Source organism: Pyrgilauda ruficollis, unplaced genomic scaffold, assembly GCF_017590135.1.
Source record: "Pyrgilauda ruficollis isolate IOZ18807 unplaced genomic scaffold, ASM1759013v1 scaffold93, whole genome shotgun sequence".
Taxonomy (NCBI): Eukaryota; Metazoa; Chordata; class Aves; order Passeriformes; family Passeridae; genus Pyrgilauda; species Pyrgilauda ruficollis.
In genome coordinates this window covers 2,171,614-2,182,495 of record NW_024531377.1, presented here as the reverse complement: position 1 = coordinate 2,182,495, position 10,882 = coordinate 2,171,614, and positions in this window count along the sequence as shown.

Below are 10,882 nucleotides of genomic sequence, written 5' to 3'. Positions count from 1 at the left end.
CCTCCTCATCCTGCTGTGTCCTCATTAAAAATGAGAGCGATTTGTTCTCTCTAGGACTTGGCAGTGAGTTATGTGGGACTTGTGGGCTGTGCCACATCACCCCCTGCCCCACAGCAAACACACTCCATCCAACACAGGCCATCTGAGCAGAGAGCTGTTCACTTGGCTGCTTGCTGAAAAGTTTTGCTTCCACTAAGGAAAATGTATGAATTTGCCCCATAGCAGAGTTGATGACTGTGCCCTCCTTAAAAGGATTTAAATCAACCAGTTCAACATACTAAAAGGCACATGCTTTTTCTTGACTAGGTTTTCAGAAGGAGCTAATTTGTCCAGACAAGCTGGCAGGAGCCCTGTACTGAAAACTCAAATTAGACCAAGCATTTTATAAGAGATTATCAGCCAGAGCCCATTACCAGGAGAGAAGAGAATCAGATTCCAGTTCTGTTCAAATAGAAACTTTGAGGCCCACTAAGAGGACAACCATGACATTCTAACTGAGGAGAAATGATAAAATGATAGCATTAAGCCTGAAGTCCTGAAATTGTTAATTTTTTACTCTTCCTGGTATTTCAGGTACTTAAAGCAGTACTTTATCATGTATGAAGACAAAATCTGCAATTTTCCTAATGACTTTTGATTTCAGAATAAGACATTCTTTTCCACTGTAATACTTTTCTAAGTTCAAGCACACAGCAACAAATAAAGCATCAGCCATGTGTCTGGTCACAGATGAGGATGTGTCCTTTTGCTGACACATTTTGTCTAGAAAAATTTGGCTGCCTTCACACATTTTTTTGATTGGTTTTATTGCATTTTACTTTAAAAAGTGATGAATTTCTTTGAGGAATTAATAGAGACTTACACATGTCAGAACCTCATCTGCTGGAAAGCAGTGGAAGTCAGGAAGGCTCTAAATTGGCCAAGTAAAACCCAATATACTTGACAAGAGAAATGGTGTAGAAACAATCTAACATACCTTTAATTTAAACACATGCTTTTTAGTAGATAAGCAAAATTTTTCTTGATCTATATTTGCATTTAGTCCAAAAAGGTTCTATATTTATGTATGTATATATATTTATGTATATTTTTGCATTATTAAGGTGAAGAAAATAATTTGCCTTCCAATATTTATTCTCTTCTTCATTCAGTTTCAGTTTTGTACTGCATGTTCCCTTGCTGAGGACATTAAATTTCTATTCATGTTTTGTTCTTCAGTTTTTTGTGTCCTTGCAGCTGATTCAAAACAAGGATGCTGAAGAAAGAATAAGAGGATTTTTTATAGTAGTCCTCAGCCAATAATAATTAAAATTGCAGCTGATCACATGATGTAAAAAAAAAATCTTGACTTTAAAGAGAGCCTGAATGTGAGACATTTGAATTTTAATTGTAAATGTTGTCTGCTGATTTGATGGTGTTTGTTCTGATACCCTGAAGCCTTCAGGGAAGAATCACCCTCAATGCATCAGACACGCGAACGTGAAACATTCGGCTTAGAGGCCTTTTATGTAAGAACTACTCTTACCAAACCAGTGAGAGCTGTTTCAGTCCATTCACCCCTTGAGTCTCAGAAGAGAAGAGGTTAAGGGAATTCGATGCTGCTTTGTTTCAAGCAGCACAAGTCCAGGGCTGTGAAGCCCATCTGCAGCAGAGCGCTCTGCCACAGGCCATGTGGCAGAGCCATGTGGTCTTGGAGCTTTTTTACATGGCTTGAGGTGCTCCACGAGGGTGATAATAAGATGAGCTGCAAGAAGCTGAATGCTTGACCCCACACTTGTGCTGATGTGTTTTACACACCAGAGAGGTGTTAATTATAAGCAGAGAACCAGTAGCCTCTAAGGGCTGAAGTATCAGGTGGAGATGTTCCCCTTCTTGAGACCAACTTTTGGTCTTAGACAAACATGTGCTGTTGTGCCATGGAAAAGAATGAGATATCTTCTTCAAAAGGAATATTTTGGGCCCTATCAACTTATGGATGGGGTTGCCCTGACTTAATGAACCATCCTCTCCTACTGAATCGTGGGTGTGATTCAGTGTCAAAATTTTATGCGCAACTTCACATAAATTACCATGCTTTGAGTCAAACTAATTATTATCATAGGCTTCCTTTCCTAATTTTTGATTTCAGGGTAAAACTGCAACTTACCATGGTTTTAAGAGAACTCCCAAGTGCCATAATTTATGGTAAAATTTTTTCTCTGCCTCCTATTAGTGCCTCCACGTATAAACCCATCTTTCTCTTGCTAGGATCACCTCTTTCCCTTCCCCCAGGACTGAGAATTTGCCTTCCTAGTCCATGGTGACACACTGGGATTGCCCCACAGAGCTGACCTTTGCACAAATACTTCCCTTTGTGTAATTTCATGGGGCAGTAGGGATGAAAATCTGGACCCCCATTAGCTTTCAGAAAGCTCTGTGTCACTCTGTGTATTACAGACAAAGAGTTAAAAGAAAAAGTAAATCATAAACCCCCCAAAAATCCCCCTATATGCTGCACTTATCAGCTGTCATCATCTGTAATCCATTAGGTATCCTGACACACACAGACACAAATTCAGCTCAGTGCCTCCATTCCAGCCTGCCCCTCCTTGTTAGCCTTCACTCATCACACACCAGGACAGCCTCTTTATACCCTTTTCTTGATTGTTTGTCTGGTGTCTAGAACTGACCAAGCCAGCACATGCAGCCTTCACCCAGAGGAAAAGCTTTCACCAGACAACTTGGCCCAGAGAGTGATTTAACTACTCATTTGCCTTAAAAGCCAAGAGCAAACAGAAAACAAAGAAATACACAGAGCACTAACAGAAACTTTTTCTAAATTATTTTTTTCCACATATCATTAAATTTTCCTCCTTAAGCCATGCAACTTGAGATGAACACCTTTCAAAAACAGTGTCTAGGGTGTTAAATCCTGTCCTGGTGAGCCAAATTTTTCAGGATGTTTTCACCACTCTTCTGCATTTAAACCCAGAGGTTCAAAGTATAGCTGAAAGAAAACTAGATCTATTTCTAAAAGATGCAGGCTTTTGTTGTCATAGCCTGTTCATGTTAGTTTGACATGGGTGAGTTTTTATCTGTCTGGAGTGTGCATAACTGAAAAAAAACTCAAATCAAAACTGCACCTACAGCTCAGGTTTCAGTGAAACTGCTCCTACAGAGTTGGTGAATTTGCAGGATGGTTGACAAGTTTGCATAAAATTGATACTGCTAATGAAACCTAGAGGTCTGCATATAAACTTCAGCAGCATTCCTTCTTTTCCATCCTCTCTTCTAGGCCAGTTTCATTACTAAAACTGCAAGAACATAGTTCAAAAGACATTTACATTGCTGCTTTTATATCATGTAATACAGCTGTCTCTTGAATTATCCACTTCAGAGAATATTTACAGAATAGAGGGTAAGTACTGACTTACCAAAAATCTGATGTTTCTTTTGGCACAGATGCTGTGCTGAAATGAGACCTCAGTGACTCTGGAAATTTGAGGTTCATTAAATTGAGTTTTGGTAAGTTATGTGCCACAGAAAATGGAAGCGCTGACTGGTCCAAGAGTTTACTTATTTTCCTATCTTTTAAGGTATCAACCAATGTAGACCTTCCAATACACACCTTCCAGAAAGCAGGTAGGTGTGATGAGCAGTAGGGCTACATCTGACCCCAGGCACCAGCTGCTAATCTTGGGAAGGCTCAGTTTTGCCACGAAGATGTGATCCATGACATTACCTCCCATCTGATCAATCCCTTTAATCCCCTCTCCTTTTCCCTTAGTTGTGGGGGGCTTTTTTGTTTGTTTGGGGTTTTTTTTCTTCCTATTTTTTTTTTTTTAGCTTTCCTATTAATTTCTCTTCTAATGCTGGTCTAGAAGAAGGAGAGGTGAGCCCAGCTGCAAGCTGGGAGGTGCTGTGTTGTTTACAAAAAGTTACAGAATTAGTACAGACACTGGGTGTGCCTTTACTCCTCCCTCAGATGTCCTGTGTGCTGGTGGGAGTTGACAGGAACTTCTCTGTTCCTGGGTTACTATTGAAGCATAACTCTCACTGGACCAGTGGGATTTTTATCCAAATAATGAAAATACTACGTCAGGTTCATGGTATTATGTTTCACATGTGGGCCTTTCAGAGGTCAGAAGATTTCAGCTACTGTACCATATGCTTTTCTGGATAGAAGAGCTTGGACTCTGGGGAATGAGAGATTGACGTCCAAAAAAGAAAAAACAACCAAAAAAATCCCCAACAATAACGTGTCTGGGATAAAGAAAGGTTGTTTCATAGACAGCACACCTTTAATTCTAAAAATACCCACTGGGGGCTACCACAACAGTGCAGTTGCATGAGTGGTTTGTACAGAGCCAGGCATTTATTCCACTGCAGATTCCTCCTCATGGGGAGCGTGCCATGCTCAGCCCCTAAAGGTTCCCTTTCATCTTCAGAGCCTCTTCCCAGTGAGCCAGCGCTGCACTCACAGGAGGTGTGAGCTGCCAGCCCAGGGAGTTACAGGGCACAGGGAGCCTTCCCACGGATATTCAGCCACAATTATTGTCCTTACAGGAAGGGGCAAGCTCCTGTGCTTTTGTGATTGAAGCTCCTGCTGTGGGTCCGTCCTGCTGTTCAAGGGTCGGGCTGCAGGAACCCAGTGCTGACCCAGCTGATTCCTGTCTAAGAGCTGGAGTGCAGCTGGTGTCTGTCCTCACAGTGGAACAAAGCAAGGAGCCTGGTCATACAGCTACACCATGTATTCTGTATTTAAATACAGCAGTCACAGAATTCACAGAATGACCAGGCTGGAAGAGACCTTCAAGATGATCAAGTCCAACCCATGCCCTAAGCACCTTGACTAAACCATGGCACTGAGTGCCACATCCAGTTGCGTTAGTGCCTGCCACTGATGAAAAATGATGCACAGCCTACACAGAATGCGATATTTACCACTATTTTCCTTTGTCAGCTTCAGGAACACTAACACTGTCATCTGTTTGGTATGTTTTGGCCTTAAAGAAAAAGGCAGTGAGTTCTGATGTAGTCCAGCACAGTGCAGCGCAAAGCCAAATCATGCTGCCTGCCAAAGATATGTAGGGGCATTTTGCATTTAACCATCCACTCATCAGGCTAAAGGTGCAGCAGCTGGAAATGGCTCAACTCTGTGAAGCTTCATGGCTCTGTCTTCCATCAGTATGCCTAGGTCTAGTGAGTGTCTGAAGAAAAGAAAGAGCTCAATAAACTGCCGCTTGCTAACGCAAAAAGATGAAGAAGATGAAAAAAGAAACAGATAAGGAGTAAAAAAGTGAAATTGAGTGTAATGACTCCAATACAAACCAAACATTGTCAATACCTCTGCTGACTGCCAGGACTTTTAGGAGCCAATCCATTAGTATAATTCACTGGGTAGAAAATGCATTGCACTAGTCTGCACTAAGGCACAAAAAATTGACTTAAGAGTGCATGTTTTCTTTATGTTTGTTATTGGAGATACTTAATGTCAAAGAGATGTGTGGAGATAACTTTGTGCTCAGAAGTTACTGCTGAATTTGCAAAGAATTGCAAATATGTCAATAAATTTACATTGTTTGCTTCTAATAATTTGCTGATCTGTTGTCTCAATGTCAGAGCAAATTCCTCTTGAAAGAGGAAATTTACACCAATTAGTCTCTAACACCCTGTGATAAGTATCACTTTTGCCCCATTTCTGACACCTTGTGGAAAGCTAAACCTATTAATCTCTTAATCAATTATTACTCACCTGAAAATACATCACTGATAGCTCCACTTTCATCTGTCCACACTTTACATTCACTATTTATACATCTTCACTGTCAGGCTCAGTAATTAGTGCATGGATTAATGAACATTAACTGAAGCAAGGGCTGAGAGACTAAAGTTACTACACTAAATACAAAGACAAGATCCCATTCTATTAAAAACTTGTTTGCACAGGCATCTTAAACGTTTGGTTTTCATTCTCTCCCTCCCACAGTCCCTTGAAAGGTAAAAAGGGATTAATATTTTAATGTTTTTTACAACAGGAGAATTTCTCTAGTGATGCCTAATATTTTATTGTAGAGAAAGGATGATTATAATTAACTTAAGCACTGTTGCTTTGGGTTTGTTTTTTTTTAATAGAATAGGCATCATTTTTATAGAGAAATACAATTTTCAAAGTTATGGATAAGAAATCCCTTAACCTTGAGGAAAGAATATCCATGGGATATCCCATCTTGTGAGCACAAAGCAGCAGCAGTGAAAGGCTCTGCACTGTCCTGTCTCTCAGATGTCCACTCCTGTGTGATAGTGATGCTGTGGTTACAAACCTTGATCAGATGGATATGAACAAAAAGTGAATTCAGATCACACACATCTCAGTTTGGGCAGAATCGATGCATATAGCTGCTGATTTTCCTTTTTTACTGTTACTTGTTTATCTACAGATAAAATTGTAATATCCATCTGATCAAAACAAATTTTACCTTTAAGCACTTAACAGTCCTTAGCTAGAAAATCCAGAAGGGCTGCTACAGGCAAGATTACACTTATCTCCTCATCTGCTTGTTGCCCAGCAAATTACCCGTATTTAGTTTAATTCATAGTCTAAGGGGTGTGTTTTATACTCATCTTTAACTGCTGAAAGGTTGTTGTGCCAACTCTGGAGCTGCAGGTTTGAAATCCATTTGTGAAGACAGCAAACACTTCTTGGATTCGGTTATTTTTACCACCACCACTATATTTAATTGCTGAAATGATGAGACAATTTAATTATCACCAACCATGCAGGCCAATAAAGCATTTGAAAGGTAGTCCCAGGTTCAAATACATTTTCCTCCTTTTTTTCCAGTGCAAAGTGCAGCAGTGCAATCCTGAAGTGTACATGGTACAGCTGTGAAGCCTTTTCCTTTGGATGAAAGCTGGTGAGCAGAACAAACTCAGCAACCAAAGGGCATCCCCTAGCAGCCCAGAAATGAGGGTTCATAGTAGACATGCAGGAAAAGAGTTGCTGGCTCAAGTACCTTTTTCAGGCATTAACCACCTCTAGTCTGAATTTATCAGCTCATAAAAATGCAAGTTACAGATGCTTCCTTGGCCAGAATGAGCAATTTGTGCCACAGTAGCCACTTTGACTGTGGTATTTCTTTTTGTTAACGTGAGCCCACATTTAAATTATAAAGTTATTTCACAATTCAAAGCTTAGTGCCTAGAGCTACTTTCTGTGCTATAGAAAGCTACACTGTGATTTTCATGAAGAATAATACTTGTATTGTTTACAGAGCAGGGCTGGAGACAGCTCTGCTCACTACCACCTGCAGGCACTGAAAATTAGAACAAGTACATGCTTAATCATTTACCAGGAAAATGGAACAGTTACAACAGCTACAATAACAAAAGAAAAAAAAAGAAAAAAAAAAAAAGGCAATATGCTACAAGAGTGTCAAACATCAGCACTTTTTGACCTAGCTCTCAATGAGTAGTTTCTCAAGCAATGCCCTTCATTTGGTAGGAGAGACATTTTCGTTTGCTGGCTACTCAGAGGCAGCTGAGACAATTTAGTGAGAGTCAATCTGATAGCAAGTAGAAGCTCCCCTTCTAGAAAATAAGTAAAACTGCATTTTGACGAGAGCAGTGTGCTGAATTGCAGCATTATTTGTGTATGGCAGTCCAGGAAGGAAAGGATCTGGTAATTCTTTGGCTTGGATTCAGTACAAGGAGTTGATTTGGTGAAGCAGTGACACACCTGAGAGGCCACCAGGTGTATGCCATTGTCACTGGCTGCCTCCCACACAAAACTCTCCAGATGGACTCCTTTCCCTTCCTGATTGGAAACCCTTGTAGCAAAGGAACATTTTAATAATAACAGAGGCTTCTTCTCCATGGACTTAAACAATAATGTTCAAGGTCAGGGCCTAGTTAAAGTTTTCTTCTGGTGGGTTTTTGGTGAAGGTAGGTGAATCTCAGGGCAGCACCAAAAGGAACCTGAGTAGGCCTGAGTAAATGAGGTAGAATAAATGCATAAATATTTCTAATTGTTTAGATTGTTTGCATCTTTATTAGTTGAGTTGCTAATGGAAAGCACAATAAATATAATGTGAATTAGATTTAATAGAGAGTATAAATTTATTCAGTTTATATGTGCCATCCTGAAATAAAATACATTCAATGTACCTGCTGCCTTTTAAAAATACAAATAAACAGCCACAATTATCTTATTAACTATGATACAATAATTGAGGGATTCATGTCATTCACTTTAACTCCTATATTTAAAGGCAATATTTCTCTTAGCAGATTGGCATCCTTCAGGATGTACAATTCTTGCACCATAACTGGCTCCTAGGACACGAGAAGCACCCGTAATGCCTCATGTCCAAGAACCTGATGTCACAAATGCAAGACATTATGGAGGGGACACCATTTTATCTTTGAAAATTGTTCCTAATCTGCTCCAGGGTGTGGACACGCTGTGGTTGCCAAGCAGTAATCAATATCCACCAATACCCACTTCCCTGAGCATTCCAGAATCAGACAACCATCAAACTCATGGTTTCAAAGCACATTGGGTGAATTTTACCCAGTACAAGCAAGAGCTTCTGGTATTGCATACTGCCAAAAATGTCTCTCCAAAGGAAACCAATTTGGGACTGCTACTGGAGTCAGGCAGAAGAGAAAGGAGGGAGCTGGCACCTATGAATTTGTCACCCATTTTGGCAAATTTCTCAAGGAAAATGCCTCTTGATTCCCAAGAGAGGAATAAACACAGCTCAGAGTCCCTAACCAAAGGCCAGATGCTGATGCAAATCCGTGGATAATGCAGTTCATAGCAGGATCATCTGGCAGAGGTGCTTCCCAAGGGTACAGATGCACCACCAGCACGCTCCCAAAACCAGCCCCAGCCCACAAGCAACCTGATACTGGCCTTGCAGCTCCTGCAGTGGCTTATCCTGGCATTGCTGAGCAGGCCGGGGTAAGCTGTGCCCTTGTTTCCACACCTCCTTGCTGTGCTGAAGCAGCAAAACTGGAACAGTTCTCCAGCTCCATCCTCGCTCATCTGAGCTATTTGTGACCAGAGGAATTTTAATCCTCCCCAGAGGAGCAGGCAATGGGTGTCTCAGCCTGTCTCTTTGCCACCTGCACAGGTGAGTGCTAAGCCGCTTTCTCACCCTGCTCTCTTTAGATTGTTTCGCCTGGATGGGAGCAGGGCTCCCAGCATCACACCCGCTGTGATCACAAGAGCGTAACAGCAGACACCAGATCGCTGCAGCAGACACATCATCTTTGTGCAGGCCTTCACAAATGCTCTGCTCTCATGTTTCCCCAGCCTAAAGAATAAGAAAGAAAGGAAAAACCTAGTAGGAATTATGTGTATCATGACAAGCATAAGCATACAGGGAGACACAATGAGCACTTTTCTTCCTGTTAAATAAAAGCCTCTGCACGTTGTCCAAGTGGGAGCCCAAATACTGGGCTAGCTCAAAATCTTGTATATTGTGTGGGAAATATTTTGTCTTCAACATTCTCTGAGTTACTCCCATTTTGGCATTGGGAAGCAGCAGCAGTTTGTGATAAAACATCCCCCAAGTAATTGAGGGAGCAAATGCTGCAATTTTTATGGAGAAATGAGAAAAAAATGCTCAGAAGAGACGCGATTCACTTTTTTCTTTGTCATATGGTTTACTAGGAAAAAAAAAAAGTTTTGTTCACCTGGTTTCACCCTGTGGTAATGCCAAAATCTCTGCATTACTGATACATGTATCAGAACAAAGAAAAGGCTTTTGAGACCTGCATGAGTCTGTGGTAATAAATGAGTCAGTCTGGGTTCAGAGTCAGGATCTGTGCCCAATCACTAGAGCTTCAGCATGCTTGGGGAACAAAAAAGAGAAAATATGTATAATATTTCCAAATAAAGGCTGCTAAGAGCCCTCCTCATTTCCTGTGAGAAAGTAAGAGCCTAGAGGGGTAGAAATAAATTAGGTAAAAATTAATGGCTTTTTTAATTCTAACTAGTAAGCATATGACCCAAGGCTAGGCAAAATGCTCAAAAGAAAAAAAAAAACCAAACCAAACTGAGGCCCTATGATTTTTGTTTTTCAGTAGCTGGGAATACTAATGCAAGAGCTCAAGGCAAATACATTAATCCCCCCCCTAGCTATGCAGAAATAAATTGTTATGTTCAACACTGCTTTCTTCAATGCCATTTTTACAAGGGTTGTTTTTTTTCCCCCACCAGATTCCTCTCAACAATAAAATTTAATTTCATTTAAATAAAAAAATAATGCCCCAAACAAACCCCAGGAAAGATGGACAGTAATTAGAAAGCATTTAGTTCCTGGCTTTGAGATAGATTACATCTTTTTTACAGTTTGAAATAGAGATTTATTTTTTTTTTTAATTGTGGTCAAAGTTGCCAGTGAGATGCTTGTAGTTCAGTGGCCCTGAAACAGGAGGACCCATGCATGACAGCAGTGCAAGCTTTTCCCTGCAGCAGTGCAGGTGCACAGGCACAGCAAGCAATGGTCTACCAGCAGTAAAAGCTAAGTTTGCCAACCAAGCAAAAATGTGCTGTATTGCCATGAGTGCAGAAAAATCTATTTACTTGCCCCTCTGATAAACCTGATTTCAGTGAGAGATCATAGAAAACTGTCCTTGAGAAATGAGGCAGCAGGGTTAAGGAGTGAAGGTGTTTGAGCCCCTTTCTGTTTAGAACCACCTGCAATGCTGACACTGCCCTTCCCAGCATTGTTGGAAAGTGCTAACATTTCCAGTAGAGATAAAATATTAATTTAAAATGCAAAGGCAAGTTATCTTAACACAATTTGTCCCAAGCAATTCTCAGTTACTGGAATCAAGCAGAACCTAACAAGCAGGTCTAATCTGCTATCATTTTTCTGTTATCTGAGTTTGG